Source organism: Macrotis lagotis, chromosome X (genome assembly GCF_037893015.1).
Source record: "Macrotis lagotis isolate mMagLag1 chromosome X, bilby.v1.9.chrom.fasta, whole genome shotgun sequence".
In the NCBI taxonomy this organism is placed as follows: domain Eukaryota; kingdom Metazoa; phylum Chordata; class Mammalia; order Peramelemorphia; family Peramelidae; genus Macrotis; species Macrotis lagotis.
The window spans coordinates 667,079,658-667,096,957 of NC_133666.1; the positions used below are offsets into that span (position 1 = coordinate 667,079,658).

General features: G+C 54.8%; 1 protein-coding gene across 1 annotated transcript in view; it reads left to right on the forward strand.

The window, feature by feature from the left end:
- NCOR2 (nuclear receptor corepressor 2) overlaps window positions 1–17,300 on the forward strand; it is a 302,271-nt gene that overhangs the window by 15,236 nt on the left and 269,735 nt on the right. The gene's annotated exons all lie outside the window — the stretch shown is intronic.

The window sequence follows — 17,300 nt, forward strand, 5'->3', positions numbered from 1 at the left end:
TGTATGGAACATCAAAACTGACTCCCCCGCAGCAGGAGACTGGAGGAAGAAGGCTTGGCTCAGGGTCACAGCAGGCCCCGGAGGAGAACACAGACCCCTGGGTCTTTGGGTGCTTTCCCAGCTGACCCACATGGACTGGGAAGGTGTTGGGGGGCCCAACTGCTGAGCCTCCTCTCCCCGCTCTTGTTCCCCCCTTCCTGCTGGGGTAGAGAGCTTTAAATAGACCAGAGGGGCTGAAGTTGGGTGGCAGACTGTGTGTGTGTATGTGTATGTATGTGTGTGTATGTCCATGTGCGGTGTGTATGTGTGTGTGTGTGTGTGTGTGTGTGTGTGTGTGTGTGTGTGTGATACATGTGTCCAGCAGGAGGCTGCTGCTGCTGCCCCTGTGTCCCCAGGGGAGCGAAGCATGGTGGGCTATAAATAGCCCCCAGGAGCCTATAAGAGGAAAGCACTGTGCTTCCCATGGCACCTTCACCCTTCCTGCTGCCGGGGCTTCCTGGCACCACTGAGCTGCCAGCCTTCCTGGAGCTGTGCCCCAGAGGGGGGAGTGGAGGGCAGAGCGGAGGGGGAGCTGAAAGGGGGGTGCTCTGTGGCCTTGGCTTCTCCCCTGTCCTGAGTGGGGTGCCTCCAGGGGCTCCTGATCTCCACCCAGAGCTGCATCTGGGAGGGGGCTCCCTTCTGCCCCAGTGTGTAGAGATATGTGGGGGCCCAGCTCTCAAAGACTCTGTAGAGCTTGCTCTTGTGTCTGTATATGTGTAGATTGTGTGTGTGTGTGTGTGTGTGTATGTGTGTGTGCACGCACATGCACATGGGGGGCGGTGGCCTGGGATGATGACCTCTGCTTGCTGAGCTGTGGGAGGGCAGCAGTGTCTGAGGCCAGTGCCCACCCCAGAGAGGCCTCTGAATTTACTGAGCAGCTCACTTCCTCCGGCACTCCTCCTCTGCCTCTCCACTGCCCGCCCCCTTTCCCGCCTGACCCACAGGAAGCTCTCCCCAGCCAACCCTGCTGCCCGCTGCTCCTTCTGCTCTGAATCTCAGGGCCAGCTGGTGCGGGTGGGGGGGCAGGGGGACAGGAAGGAGGCATAACCCTGCAGGTGGGAAAGAGCCTTTTTTCCTCTCTGGTGTTTTTGGTGCCCTTCATCTTCTGAAATCTTGAGCCTTGCTCTGGTAGGACTTCCTAAAAAAGTCACTTACCCTTTTCTCTCCATGTAGAGAAAGGAATAAGCTTTAATTAAGCACCCACTGTTTGCTGAGCACTTTCCAAGTGTGTCCCTTTATCTGGGGCAGCACACTCCCCTGTGCCCTCTCCATGGGCTCCACCCTGGTGACGTGATTGTCCTGGACTGGCAGGAAGAAGCCCCAAGGGTCACTGGGGGACCTCAGGCCCACTCCTTTCTTTCTATGGATGAGCCGTCATCACATAGTGGGTAAAATTGGAACTTGAGCCTTCCTGAGCCCAGGCTTGGAGCTCTGGCTTCCACACTTCCCTTGAAGTGTTCAGTACAGGGACGATGGGGAGCTTGGGCTCACCCCCCCTCCTGGAGTGGCAGGGCCCTGGGTTTGTGTCAGTTCTCCTTGGTCTTGGGCCTGGTCTGGTGGGCAGGACCCAGTCGTCTCTGGATGAATGAGTGATCGATCCAGTAAAGACTGACTTGGCAGATGGTTGTCTTGCAAAGATAGAATTGCATCTCCATGATCTGTGGTCTGCCCTGCCTCAGCTGATACCCCCCCCCCCAGTCTGGGCAATCTCGGGGCAGTGCCTGCCTGATGGGGAGTGGGGGCTGCTGTGCTGGACAGGTTGCTTCTCCCACTGAAGGAATCCAGCCTGGTGCATTAGGAGCATGGCTGGATTTTAAGTTGGACCCGGGTTCAAATCTCACCCTGCTACTTGCTGTCTTTGTGACCCCTGGGGAAGTGTGCTGATCTGTCTGGGCCACATTTTCCTCGTGTGTAAAATAAGCAAGTTGAAATAGATGATTTCCTCAAGCTTTTGAGAAGTCCCTTAACCCGGCTGAGTCTCAGTTTCCTCACCTGTAAAATAGGGATGATAATCTACTTCTTGGGGTTGTTGGGATAATGTGCTTTGATCCTTTAACAGATGTTAAAGAGCTGCCCCCGACGTCCTTCCTCAATGGCCAAGAGTCTGGGATGGGTGGCTCAGCGTCAGTCCTCTGCTCAGTGGGGCCTTGTTGTCCTAGGCTCTCCTGCTCCCCAGGACCAGCCCTGTTCAAGCCCAAGGACTCTTATTACTTACACCTTTGTGAAAGGGGAAGAGCTGAATTTTCAGTCCCTGCCTAGACTTGGAAATGCCATGTGCCACTTGGTTATTCAATTTATCAAAAACCCAGCCTGCCTGGCACCCTGAGGCCTCTGGGCCCAAGGCCAGAAGCAGAAAGCCCCTCTAAATGAAACTGAATCCTGCAGCCCTGCACCCCTTCCTCTGCCCTCCTCCCCAGGTAGAGGGGAGAACAAAGGCAAAGGGACCCAGAAGAGTGGCCTTGGATTTGGTCTTTCCAGGCCCAGAGCCAGCCCCCGGGAAGCCAGGTGCCTGCATGGGAAGATGCTCTCCTGAGCATTGAATGAGTGCTCACTCTGGGCTTGAACTGGGTTGGGTCCTGGAGTGGGGGTTGGAGGGAGGTAGCGGAAGAACTGGGGCGGGGAGCTCCTTGAATGGGGGGCTCAGCACACAGTGGGTCTTCAGAACCCTCAGATTCAGGACAAGGAGAAATATCAGAGAGAGGCTAAGTCAGGGCTTTGTAGTTCAGACTCCTGCTCAAAACCAAGGTTTTAAATGCAATATAAGTAAGATATGTAGAATTTCAAAGGAAATGGGCCATATTGAAAGGTAGTTATCGCTATGTAACATATAAAGGTATATATCTTTGTGTAATAAAATATGTAATATCTAACAATACATTCAAGAATGCATCTATTTAACTAATGCTTTTTGTATGTTAAATACATTATGTATAATACTACTATATATAATATATAAGTAAATAATATACTTGAAATTATAAACATAGATATTTTTAACATATTCATGATCCCTAGGTGAAGGACCCCTGCTTCATTCCTGCCACATCATTTTGTAGATGAGGGAATGGCCATAGGGAGCATTTTTGCTTCTATGGGCTCTAAGGGGTGACCCCATCAGAAGTGCCGAGAGGAGTGGGCTGGTCCTTTGGGATGCACCTAGAGCTCTGGGGAGGGCCTTGTTACCCCCATTTTACAGTTGCAGACCTGCTTGCCCTTGGGTTTGGAGGCAGTTCATGCAGTAGGAGGAGTTGGGTTCTGGCTGGTGGGACTGGGCTCAGGCCCGCTTTCTGGGGCCTGGCAGCTTTGAGTCCTCTGCCTTCTAGATCTGAGCCCCAGGCTGGACAGGGTCCCCAGGGCCACCCAAACCGGGCCTGCTGCACCCCTGGGGCTGTGCTCTCCCCATTCTGCTGGGGAGTTGGGTTTCATAGCTGACATGTCCCAACTGGGCACAGACTACTCCCCTGTTGTTCTCAGATGGGTCCCGTTGCCCACCTTTGTCGCCTTGTGGTCAGACTGTGGGATGAGGAGCAGAAGCCTGTCCTTGGCTGACTTGGGGCTTCTCCCCCTCCCCACTCTTGCCTTGCTGTCCCTTCAAAGGCAACCCTTCCAGCCCCTGCTGACCCCCCTGCCTGCCCAGCCTTCCAAGCTGGGTCCTGGGGAGAATTCCTAGGAGGACCAAGTTGGCTTCATTAATGCTGACTTTGAACTTGAGGTCCAGTAACTGGGGAAATGCTGTAAAGGTGAAGACAAGAGGTTAGGTATGTGAGTGAGAGGAGGGAAGGATGGGGGGGGTGCCTGGCAAACCTAGGGGAGGGCTGGGGGAAAGATGGCAGGGCCCTGCTGGCCATCCAGGCCAAGAGGCCAAGAGGAGGGGGTCCACCAAGCTCAGGAGGGGCTCAGGGTGTGGGGGGAGGCAGGGCGCCATGAGCGGTGGCATCTTGTCCTGGGCCGCAGGGAGTAGGGGGGAAGGGGGTCTCTGCTTTTCAGACTCTCAAGGCTGGGAACCAAGGCTTCTGGTGGGAAGTCCCGCCTTTCTCTATCAGGCCACATTCTTTCCCTCTGTCTAGCTAAGAGCAGTGGGAAGAGAAAAAAGGATGAAAATGAGGGCCAGCTGCTTGTACTTGTGGGCAGTGTGGAGGCTGGAGTTCTGTCCTAGTGAAGGGAGGGGCTCCGGAGCGGGCTTGACCTCTGCCTGGGGCTCGGACAGTGCCTGGCCTGCCGGGCTGCTTGGCCTGCTGCGGGATGTCCAGGGCTCCATGGAAGTAGAGCCTCTGCTGCCACTCTTGTCAGAGGGTCACCTTGGGCCCAAGACTGCCACAGGGCTGGACACCACAGACCCGCTCCCTGCCTTGCTTGACTGACCTCCTTTGCTTCTGGTCTCCATAGTGGGAGGCTTCGAAGATGAGCAGTGTTCTTAGAGCCATAAGAGGACATAACTGGAGAGGGCTGTGGTGATCCTGGCCCAGGCTCGAGGGCACACCTGGTTTGTCTAGAGGCGCTTGATGGTCCTGGAGTTGGGAAGGCCTGAGTTCAAATCTGGCCTTAGGCATAGATCAGCAATGTGACCCTGGCCTCAGTTTCTCCCAACTGTAAAATTGGAGTAATGACTGCACCTCCTTCCTAGAGGGGTTGTATTCAGTGAGATTTTACTTGTAGAGTACAGTTGGTGCTCTATAAGTGCTGATGTCCCCCTCCTTTTCCCCTGGGCTGGGAAGTGACCCTGGGTCTGCTGACTTCTAGCCAGCGCCTTTGGGGTTCCTCTCCTGGTTTGTCACCCAGGTCTTGCTGTTTGTCCTTCAGGAGAGGTGCACTCTGGGAGATGACATCATGTTGGCACCAGGGTCATTTTCTATCTAGTCCAAAGTGGCGTCATCAGGGCTGCTCTCCCTGGAGGTCTTCAGGCAGAGCCCCACAGCACTAGAGGGGATTCTTGCCCAGCCTCCCAGCTCCCTCCTAGTGACCATTAACTAGGAAACTCTTATTAAGCGCCTACTGTTTTACTGCCACTATTCTTAGTGCTAGGGACAGTCTAATAGCTCTGTGATGCCAGTTGACCTCAAGTGAGTGTGTGTGAGTATGGGTATGTAGGTCTTGGCAGGGTGGAAAGACTGGCGCTGATGGCAAGAGTCTGCTTTCCAAAAGGTGGGCTGTCTTATACTTTAAAAAGTATTCTAATAGTGTAGCAAATAGGGCATTGGGCTTGGAGGCAGGGAGACCTGGGTTCATCTCGTCTCAGACATCGCCTCACTGTGCGACTTGGGGCAAGGCTCCCACGGGTCTCAGTTTCCTCATCTGTAGAACGAGGGGGCTGGACTTACAGTGTCCCCTCCAGCCTTGGACCTAAATGAGAACTATGATAATAGTTGGCATTTCTCTGTTTTTTTACACAAGTGTGGCCACCCCTTTGGTACAACTGCCCTGTTGGGCAGATGAGGGAATAGAGGTCTGTCTGAGGTCTCCAGCCAGCTCCCAGCCAAGACACTGGGGGTGGCCAGGGGATACCGCCCGCACCGAGCCCCCACGTCTCTATTCTCCTCTGGCCCCCTCTCGGTCACCCTGATGATCCGGGGTCAGCCTGCGAGACAGCCGAGCTTCCCATGGTGGCCCTGACCATCCTCTCGGGGCCTCTCCTGATGGACACCCAGGTCTGAGTTGCCTTCTCCCCAAGGCCCGGGAGTCTCCTCCAGGCCGAGGTCAGCCCTGGAGCTTCCAGGGGCCGGGAGCCGGCTACAGCCAGCCAGTTATCTGGGGAGCAGGTTGCCATGGAGACCAGAGGTCAGGCCGCCCACCCTCCCTTTCCTCCTCCTTTTCTCTCTCCTCTCTCGCCCTCCCTCCCACCTTCCACACATTATACCCACACTCACATACACACACACATACATACCCACACTCATACACCCCCCACACTCACATGCACAGTCATACATAAACACACACACTCACTTATGCACCTCTACACTCACCCCCACACCCATGCATAACCACATATACCCACATTCTCACACACACACACACACACACACACACACACACACACACACGCACGCACGCACGCACGCACTCATACACACCCACAATTAGACAGTAGGGAACCACTCAGCCCCACAGGATAGTGCCTCAGCAGCAGGGGGGCAGAGGGGGTGAGGAGAGTTGGAAGAAATGTGTTCAACTGGGTTGGCAAAGATCTAGATGCTGTGCCCAGGGCTGGGGTCAGTGGCTGTGCTGGAAGCCAGTCTCCAGTTCCGTTCATTGCTGATGAAGGTGGTTTCCAAGCCTCTGCAGCTGAACCTGGTTGTGACCATGGGCAGGGTGCCCAGGACTCTTTTCCCCCCGCCTCTTCCTCCTGCCCCCCCTATAGGCTGATCCTGGTTGAATGCCCGCTCTGGGGGGCACTCCATTCTGCCCTCCTGGTCTCCTTCAATCATCTGGCACTTGTGGGCACTGGAGGCAGATCTTCCTGCTCTTCCTGCCCCTGGGCATTCTCATTGGTATAAAGTGGAGTTGGACCCTCTAGCCCCAGAGGGTTATCAACCAGAGGGGATCAACCAGAGAGGGAAGGCACTGGATGAAGAGGGCTGTGGGGGACAGGCCAAGAGATGCCCCCAAGCTGAGGGACAGAGCAGCCAGGAGGCCGGGGTCCCTGGATTGAAGGGTAAGAGAAGCCTGGAAAGGGGGAAGGGGACTGGTGAGGAGGGGCTCTGACTGCCCTGCAGATCCTAGAGGTGATGCGGAGCCCCTGCCCCTGCAGTTTACTGGGTGGAGGGGGGTGGACATGGCCAGACAGGTGCTTTAGGGAAATCACTTTTGTAACTCAAGGGAGGGCTAGTGGGAGTGGGGGGGGGAGACCCGGGGAACCCCTAAGTTAAAATGGAGGCAGAGGACTGGCAGTGGTGGCATCCTTGTCTTTGTTGGGTTGTGCCTTGCCCAGTACCTTCATTTTACTGAATCTGGAGGCTGGGGGGGGTGCTCCTCTAGTGTCACCCAGACCTCAGAGGCTTCCAGCAGTCATTTTAGAGAGGGAGAAACTGAGACCCGCCCCCCACCGAGGGCCAGGGTCCCCCATCATTAGAGGACAAAGCTGGAATCTGAACCCAGCCCCCCCCCCCCAGACTCACTGGCATCCCCCCCCCACGACAGGCTCTGGCAGTGGCCTTGGGAGTCTGCCAGACCAGAGACCTTTCTGCGGCTGTCAGGTTTGGGCCAGGGGTCTTTGTGGAGCAACCATGCTGCGCCAGCGGCCATCACCCTGCCCAAGAGTCACCATGTGATGGTGCGCTTCACTGGAGAGCGGAGCCCGGCCTGCCTCCAGAAAGGATGGATTTCTGGAGGTTCAAGTCAACCGCTGTCTGGAGTGCCTTCTCCTGACGGCCCGGGTGGTGTGGGAGGCAGTGAGTGGAGCACTCAGGTCTTGTGGGTCTGGGTCATGTCGACACACAGGGGTACGCTGGGTGTGTCCTCTCTCCCTCTTTCTCCCCTCCATCCTTCTTCTCACTCAAGCCCTTGGCTATACAGGTGGGGAAACTGAGGCTCAGTTCAGGCAAGTGACCCCTGTGAGGTCTGCCAGACAGCCACAGCAGAACAGGGACCAAGGCTCATTTTATTAATTCCCAGACTGGGTCCTGCCCCCCTGCCCCCTCCTGTGATGGTTTTGGTGTTTTGGAACTTTGAGAGAGAACAATATCTTTTGGGGGGGCTCTTTCCTTTGTCCCATTTTATGGGAAGGTGGACGCGGGGGGATGCTGCTCCTCACAAATGGCTCCAGAGGAGGGCAGGAGGGTCAGAGGGTCCTGCTCCCCACCATGGTTCCTGTATTGGGCACAGATTGAAGGGACTGACCATTACACCCATGAAGTGACTGGGAGGATGGTCCCCAGAAACCCGAGGGGCCAGCCTGCTCATTTTACAACAGAGGAGACTGAGGTCCCAGGATCAGAAAGGGGCTTGCCTGGGCCGGCTCCCTTGGGGGCACTGAGGCGCTGACAGGCAAGTGTGACCTGCTCAAGGTCACAATGACAGAGATGGAATTTGAACCCAGATCCACTGCACACTAATGCTAAATAGGCAGGTGCCACAGAAGTTCAGAGAGGAGAACGGGGCCCAGCATCGAGGGGGGAGAAGAGAGCTTGAGCTGGATCTGAAGGGGGGAGGGATCCCCATTTTTGTGGGGTACATTGGTCAGAGTTAAACTTTGACCCTCTCTGCTGACTCGCGGGGCCCAGCTAGACCACTGAAAGCCCGCACTTTCTGGGCTGGCTGTGCCAGCACCTGAGGCCTGGTAAGGGAGGAGCCAACCCTGCATTGCCCTTCTGACTGCCCTTAGCCCTCCAAGGACTGGCATCTAAGACTCCCTCAAAGGGCCTTCTGGTGTATGGTGGGTGACCTGAGCTCGGGGGCACCTTCCCTTTCTCGGCTTGTTTTATCCAATCTCCGGCTTTGAGAGACCCCGAGGCTGTCTAGTCCAGGCCTTCCCTGGGCATCCCTGAAGTACCCAGCCAGTGCTTGGGTATTTCAGTTGAGGGACATCCTGTTGCTCCGTTTCCTCGTCTGTAAAATGAGCTCTCTTCACTTGTCTCTGTGATCCTGGGATGGGTTCAAGTTCCAGTCATCCCCCTAGTGACCTTATACAAGTCCTGTCCCTCCTCTGGGCCAGTTTCCTCTCTGTAGGTAAGGGGTTTGCATCACAACCTGAGGCTCCTCTTTCAGCTCCCTGTGACCTCTGCAAAAATCACAGGGATGGGGTGGAGGATTGGAGCAGATTATGTATGACCAGATAAGATCCTGCCAACCTCAGAGGCTTTGGGACTATGAAAGGCCTGGGGAAGGCTGAGAGGGAGAGCCAGGGAGGAAGAGGGACCCTCCCTGATGGCTTCAGGTGCCCCTGGGGAGGGAGAGGTGGGGGACCGCAGGCTCCTTTTGTCTCTCCATGCCCTTCATGAATGAGTAGAACCAATTTTTCCCTTCCTGCTGACTCCCAAGTAAGTGGGGCCCTTGGTGAGCTCTGGGAGATTGCTTCCTGGGGCTTCCAGGAGAAGCAGGGGTGGGTTGGAGTGGTGAGGGGGCCCTGAGCCCAAGCTGTCACTTAAGAGGGAAACATAAACTATTGTGATGGCTTCTAAATGGCCCTGCCTGGGGGTCTGCGGGCTGCTCGGTGATCTCTGTGATTGGGGTAATGCAGTGAGGAAGATGCACTATCCCCGTGGGGGAAGTGGCTTGTGTCTTACTGCTCAGCCGGCGTGACAAGCTCCATTACCGGCTGAACCAGAGCCGTCCTTGCACACTATTAGGGCCGGTCTGCCTCGGTGGGGTCCTGCTGTTCTGTCTCTGGAGAGGCTGGGGGGCCTGGATCGATGTCCCCCAAACCCGTCCTCCCACGGGGAGGCCGGGCCGTGGCAAAAGAGAGCCCGACTTCCACTTGGGGATTTCTGAAGCAGCGAATGGGGAAATTCAGACTGGAGCGGGGGAGGGGCCACAGGCTCCAATTCTGGTCCTTCGACATGCTTACCTCTGTGACCTTGGGCAAGCGGATGACGGGTGGCCCGTTGAGATCTTGTTTTCAGATCCTGTGTCAGATACTTGCTAGCTTCGCCACTCGCCAGTTTTCTCAGCTGAAAAATGAGAATAATAATAGTGCCCATCTCCTAGAGCTGTTGGAAGGGTCCGGTATATTTTAATCCTCTAAAAATGATAGCTGCTATTTTTATTATCTTATAATTGATCTCCGTCACCTCTGTAATTCTTTATTTTTATTTTTTATTTTTTTTGCAAGGTTAAGTGACTTGGCTAGGGTAACAATAGCTAGTAAGTGCTGAGGGTCTGAGGTCAGATTTGAACTCAAGTCCTCTTGACTCCAGGGCTGGTGCTCTGTTTCCCTAGCTGCCCCCCACCTCTGGATTCCTAACCCCATAGTTTCCTCTAACCCTAGGATGTGAATTTGGCCAAGACCACCCCAGCTCCCCCCTTTCCCCACTTCCCAAGAGGCCCACAGCCCTTCCTCAGGGCCTAGGAGATGGGGTCTTGCCGTCTTCCTTGGTTAGCTTCCAGAGCATTGGCTCCTCTTGGCTAGTACCTGCTTGCCATCAGGTCCCAGGAGGATGCTGTAGTGGGGGGTCGGCCCCTCTGCACCTCTGCCAAGAAAATGATCCTCTTTGTCTTCCTCTTCCATGGAGTCTGACCTCTCCCATCTTACAGATGAGGACACTGAGGCCCAGCTAAGGTGGGTTCCCAGCCCCATGCTTAGGCTCCAGATGGAGTGGCGGGGGGGCTCCTTTGAGCCTGCCTCCGGTCCTGGATGGTCAGGTTGGCAGCTGGCTTGAGCTGTCTGACCTCAGTTGGAAGTCTCCAGAGGCTAGCCCCGATGCAAGATGATAGGGAGTTCTCCGCACCCTGCCCATGTGGAGGTGACGTGGGAAGGAGGTCGGTTTGAGTCCTGCCACAGACACTTCCTGGCTGAGTGACCTTGGGCTGGTCAGTGCCCTCAGCTCTCAGCTCTTTCCTCTGTGAGACTTGGACGCCACGACCGATGGCCTCTTCCATCTCTGCATCTGTGCCCATGACCCTAGCGGGGCCTTGAACTGACTTGGAGGGACCTTAGAGGAGGCTGGCCTTCACCTCTTCACTGAAAAGATAAGAAAGCAGGCCCAGAGAAGTGGTGGAGGGAGTTATTCATGGTTGGAGAGTCAGAATTTGAACCCAGACCCGCTTCCCAAGCTATTTCTTTTAGTTGTGGCCTGGAAGGGGTTCATTGGGTCTCAGGCAGTTTGACCTGTGCCTTCTTTGGTCTGAGGAAGACTTAGTGAAGATGCTCGTCCTATCCAGGAAGCCAGGGCCTTGTTCACTGGGAGACCCGGGGCCTGGAGGGAGGTGGGAGGGTTCAGGCAGCGAGGATGCTGAGGGCTCCCTGATGGATGAGGCAGAACCTCAGAGGCCTAGAGAGGGTCACTGAGACACGGGGTCTGGCTCCAGAACCTCCAAGGGGGCAGCTGAGGTGGGCAGTGGCAGGAGGGGCAGCCTTGGAGCTCAGGGGCAAGGACCACCCCCCGTGGGGCAGAGGGGCCAAGGGGCCCCCATAGGCAGGTGGAGGCATTGGGGTAGAGAGCTTGGGAAGGGCCACAGAGAAGGCGGCGTTGGCTCATTCATGACAGACCGCCACCCCCCGGCTGTGCTCTCCTTTCAGTGATCTTCAGATCTGGAGCTCGTTAGGCCAGGAGACAGTTCCTTCAGTGCCCACCTTGCAGTGTCTGTCGAGGTGATGCCCAGAGAGGCCGGGCTGCTCGCCAGAGCTGCCTCATGAATTAGCAGGAGCCCCAGGATCTGGACCCCCTTCCATTCGGAGGCCACTTTGCCCCCCTCACTCCATAGCCCCAGGGAGCATGGTAGACCTGGGATGGGGGTGGGGAGTCGGTCACCTGTACAACATTGGCTCCAGCTGGAAGGGAAGGAGAGAAGGAGGCGTGCGTGGATTAGACCCTTGCTGTATACCTGCCACTTCCATGGGGGGTTTATTGGCTCCTTAGTACAAAGGGGGGTGACTTCCTTCTTTCCCTGCTCTCTACTCCCTTTTCTCTGTTTCTCGGGTTTGCTTTTCTGACGCCTTTGACTCAGACCTGCGGTCGTGATACTGGACATCTGGGCTTCACAGGCCTGAACCTGTCTGCTCCTGACTGTCCTGGGTTTGGGGGAGTGGGCAGCAGGAAGGGGCCCGAGGCTCAAGGATGGCCATGGCCTCGCTGCCTTCCCCTGGAGAAAGGGATCTGGGCTGAGGTGTGAGGCAACTTGGGTGAGCCTGGGCGAGTGACTCCCTGCTTGTCTGCCTCAGTGTCCCCATCTGTAAAGCACCCAAGCCTAGAGCGCTGTAGAAACGCTGGCTGGTGTAGCAGGTGTTCGGAGGACCTGAGTTCAAATGCAGCCTCAGACACCGCCTCACTTGGTAGCTTCTTAAGAGGTGCTTGGACCAGATCCACAGCTGCTAAACCGGACGCCATGGACCTCACCTTTAGGGTCCCAGGTTTACAGAATCGATCTCCTTCAAAGGGCTTTGATTCACTGTATGCATTTAAAGCTGTTCTGAGAAGGGCTCCCTCCCTAGGACCCCAGGCTTCAGGCCCCGGGGGGCTGCAACTGCCTCCTGGCCAGGCTGGCCCTGCAGACCCTGGGGCTCCCTGACTCAGGGAAAGCCCACCTTAGGGGACGTTCGTGGCCACCTTCCCTAGACTTGCTTGGGAGCCTCTGTTCTGGGGGTGGGGTCCTCATTGCCCCAGGATTATTCTGTGTGTTCTCCCCAGCTCTGGCATTCAGGGGACCCCATGGGCCAGGGGAGAGGGGCCTTGGTCACAGAGATTCCAGCTGTTTGGTCTAGCCCCGGCCCCCCTGCTTTTCCGCCTGGGCTTCTCCAGGAGGCCGTTGGGAGAGCCAGGGAAGGAAGAGGCCTGTGGGCACAGATAGGATTAACGGCAGGCCGGCGGCTGCCTGCGAGGTACCGGTGAAACCATGGGAAACGTGACTGCTCAGCCAAGGTCAGGAAATGGGTTGTTGGGCTGGTAGTTCTTGGACCCTGGTGAGGGCCCTGTGGCTTTGCAGGCGGGTGGGGGAGGGGGCTGACGTGGATGAAGAGTGGGCAGGGCCAGAGCTGGCCCAGGCTCCCTGTCCCATTTGCTGGATTTGGGACTGCAGGCTTGGAGATGACCCTCAAGATCGTGTGGTGTGAGTAGACCGGGGGCAGTGGGGGTGATTCACGGGGGAGGGGTGGGGGGCCGGGTGTCATCTGGACAAGATAGCCATCTTCTAATAGTCCGAGGCCCTAGAGGCGCCCAGCTAGGTCCTTTACAGAGGGGACCCTGAGTGTGGGGGGGAGATGGTCTCAGAGAACAGAATAATGACTTGCCCAAGAGCTCTTGGGTGTGATGTAAAATGGACACAAATGCAAGGCTTGCTCTGCTTCAAAAGATAAATATAGTGAGACTGTGCACAGAGAGATATCTGTGTTTAATTTAAAAATCTTAGGCCTTCCTAAGCGTTTCTTTAAAATGGAGACTGATGAGCCAAGTCATTTGTAGTCTCAAAATGAAGCTCTATTCACCCAAATGGAGTTCTGTATGAATAGAGCCTAATTTCTCTACCGTGCCCATCCTGAGCTCACTGGGCAGAGAACCCAGACCAGCGGGTGGATGGTACCAAGAGGTCAGTGTGAAGAAAACCTACCGGATAATGATCACTGGCCCCAAATGGGGTGGGCTTCCTCTGGAGGGGTTGGCTTGAGGCCAAGGTCAAGTCTGTGGGAGAGGGGCTTCCTGTTTGGGTCAGGCTGGGCTGGACCACGCACAGTGAGGGGGTTGGGTTGGCAGACTTGGGCCCGGATCCCAACTCCACCCCTTAGTTCTTCAGGAGCCCTAGGGACCCCTTCCTCTGGGTCTCGAATTACTTCTCTGTTAAAAAGAACTGAGAGGATGTCCCCCCACCCCCGGCAGAGAAATCATCTGTGATGGGGTCGAAGTCAGGATCCTCAGACCATGGCGGGGGAGCTGTAGTAGTGCTTTTTACATTTTATTAAATAAAATCTGGTGCTCCCGGAAGCACGCCTCCCTGCGGACCCCTCAAAGCTGCGCTGGGGCCTGGGTGGCTCGTTTCTGTCTCCCACTTCTAAATGAAAGGAGAGTGGTTTCCTTAGCCTCCGTCAGGGGCTGAGATTAGCTGCGTTTGATCTCCCTAAAATCACGTTCTCAGGCTGCCGCTGAGGGTGCAGCTCCTGGCATCTAGCCCCCCCCTCACATACACACACCTCATACCCACACCTTCACCCTTGCCCCCGCCAGTCACCCACACATTCACACACACCTCACACACATCTCACACACATCTCACACACACAACACACCCACACCTACACATTCACACCCTTGCCACTCAGTCACCCACACATCCACACACTCTCACACACACATCTTGCACATACAATATACACACTCACACCCACACCTTCACCCTTGCCCACACCAGTCACCCACACATTCACACACACACATCTCACACCCACAACACACCCACACCTACACATCTCGCACACACAACACTCACATCCGCACTTCACCCTTACCCCGCCACACAGTCACCTACACATTCACACACACCTCACACACATCTCACACACAATACACTCACACCCACACCTACACATTCACACCCTTGCCACAGTCACCCACACATTCACACACCCTCACACTCATACACACACCACACACATCTTGCACACACAACACTCACATCCACACTTCACCCTTACCCCGCCACAGTCACACACCTCACACACATCTCACACACAATACACTCACACCCACACATTCACACTCACCCTCGCCACACAGTCGCACAGTCACACATCACACACACACCCCTCACACTCACACACACCCATTCCCAGACTCACCTCCCTCCAAACGCAGTCGCACACAGGTTCACTCTCACACTCGCACACACTGTTCCAACACAGCCCTTTCCTCGGACGATCCCTTGCAGGGAGGGCTGGTGGCTCAGCCTGGGTGGGGGGGACTGGGGGGGCAGGTGTGCCTGGGAGGCCCCCTTGGTCTGGTTGGACGCCTTGGCTGCTTTCCAGGATGAGGACTATTGTTGGCAGTAATCGTTTCTAGAGCGTTTGCGCCTTGGCAGGGTGCCGGCAGTCATTTTTTATTAGGCTCCCCTCACTGGCTTCATGAAGCCCCAGGTGGTTCTCCCCCTTGCTTAGAGGGGAGAACTGAGGCCCAGACGGGTTGGGACCCCCTCACCGCCACCCATGCCCTTCCCCGCAGGTCCACCTCAAAGATCCCACTCCTCATTATGACTCTCATCTCCTGTCTCGGGGTCTCTGCCCAGAATGTCCCCCCTTCTGGGAATGCCCGCCCTTCCTCTCTTTGCCCACATGCTGTTTGCTATATTAAGCTTTTCTCAAGACCCCGTTCCTTTTGTTTGGGGGGGATTTTATTTTTAGAGGCAGTCAGGGTTGAGTGAATGGCCCAGGGTTATGCAGGCTAGTTTTAAGGTCTGATGTCAGATTTGAACTTGGGTCCTTCTGACTCCAGGGACTGTGCTCTATCTCCTGAGCCACTTAGTTGCCCCTGCACCTCCCTTTTTCCTATTTATAAATTTTATTGTTAACTTTTCCCCATCCCCTTTCTTTCTGCATTTGCCCCTTCCTTCTCCCAGACCTTGCAAACCAACTCAACAGAGCATTTTAAAAATGGTGAAAAAAAAAAGCAGATAGCAAAACTAATCAACACACAGCAACAAAATCTGAGAGTGTCTGTAGCACTCCACCCCCGTGGTCCCCACTCTCTCGTTTGTAGGATGAAAAACTGAGGTCCCAGAGAATAAATGACACGTCCTACTTGCAGAATAGCCTAGGCCGGATTTGAACTCATGTTTTCTCCACTCTAAATCCTCTATACGAACACTGTGCTCCACTACCTTGACTCTCTTTCCACCAAGCTGAATGCCATTTTACAGGGGAGGAAACAGAGGGTCTCTGCCCTCAATGAACTCTCAGTTTCAGATGTGGGGGATGTGCCCATGAACAAGTAAAATAAAAATCCTTGACAATAAGTGGTGACCACTGAGCCCAGCTCTCTCTAGACACCCTCATCTAAGACTACATAATGATGCTGCATTCCAGAGATTGATTGATTGATTTTGTGTTTTGGTGGTGAATGCAGGAGATTGGCTCACTTTTCAGGAGCAAGGGATGGTTTGGGGAGGGGGTTTGTGGCTGAGCAAGCACCCCGAGGAAGGGCGTGGTGGGGTCTGGAACATTTTATCCTGCAGTCAGTGGGGACCTGTTGAAGGTGTGGTTTTTAAATTTTCACCATTTTTTGAGGACAATCGATCAGGCAGGTGAAGATGTGGATGAAGGGGAGAGACCTTGGTAATGCCAGCCTGGGACTGGGGCTGATGACCTTGGGCTGGCTCTACTGCGAGCAGGCTGGGAGGGACAGAGGGGAGAGAGAGACATTCAGAAGAAAACTGTGCTTGGATTTGCTTTCTTCTTAGGAATCTCCATCTTCACAGTAAGCTTCCAGAGGCAGGGGAGTTGCCACCTATCTAGGTAGGTGACCTTATCGGGAGTCAGGCAGGTCATTCATTTGTCACTCTTTCATAATGAATTTTATTTATTTTTTTTAATAACGCTTGGTTAGCTCTTGTTTTTTACATTGCTTCCATTTCTCAACATACTCTTTCTCTTTCCTTTTGCAGAAATCTATCCTGTTATTTTTCTTAGTCTTATACATTCCATTAGCATGCAGGGAAACCTGTCCATAGTCCCTTCTCTCTGCAAAGCAGGGTGGAGGTTCTGTCCCATCTCTCTTTTGGGGTCTACTTTTGTTCTCATTTTAGTTAAATGGGAGTACCCAGTGAAGAGTGCCCACCCCCCTTGGGGTACCTCCTTTGGAAGATGGTGACTCTCAGAGTAGATCCTGCAGGCCTTAGAATGGCTTCAAAACATCATCTCTGGGTTTATTAATGGCCAGCTTGAATGTCCAGGGATCCTTGTGGGGCTTCTGTAGATGCTCAGTGTTGGGGAGGACTTTCAGGTTAGATCAAGAACCTTTCCTGACCTTTATATCTTATTAAGAAGCCCTGGTTCTACCCTGGTCAGGCCACATCTAGAATCCAGGTTTCATGTCGAGTCCCACCTTTCAGAGTGGATGGTGATATAAGCCCGGGAAGGTCCAAAGGAGGTGGCTGGGATGGTGATGGACCTCTGCCCAGGGCAGGGGTGGAAGCGTCAAGGCAGCTTGAGGATGGATGTTAGTTGAACCTCTGCCGTCTGCACCACAGGAGCCCGATCGCTTCCAGGAAGGTCTTCAGGCCAGGGTGGCTGTCCCTGTAGGGGCAGGCATGTCTGTGGAGGGTCCCCAGAATGACACCCTCTGAACTGTGTCTTAGGTCTCCTGATTTCAGACTTGCCCATCTTGGGAAGAACATGGTCTCTGAAGTCAGGACTGGGGTGGACATTGGACCTCGGCCCATTGACTTCCTAGCTCGCTGCCTCAGTTTCCCCCTGATAAATGAGGACGTTGCCCAAGGTGGTCTCTGCAGTCCATTCTGGCTTCATTTCTAAGTGTCCTCCAGAGCTGGAAGGGATGGGGCCTTAGAGACCATGGAATCCAGGCCTTGAATTTTACAAGAAAGTAAACTGAGGCCCAAGGGGGAGGAGGTACCCAGGGTCATTGTACTGAGCTAAGTTTTCACCCTCAAGTCTTCTGACTTAGACTTCA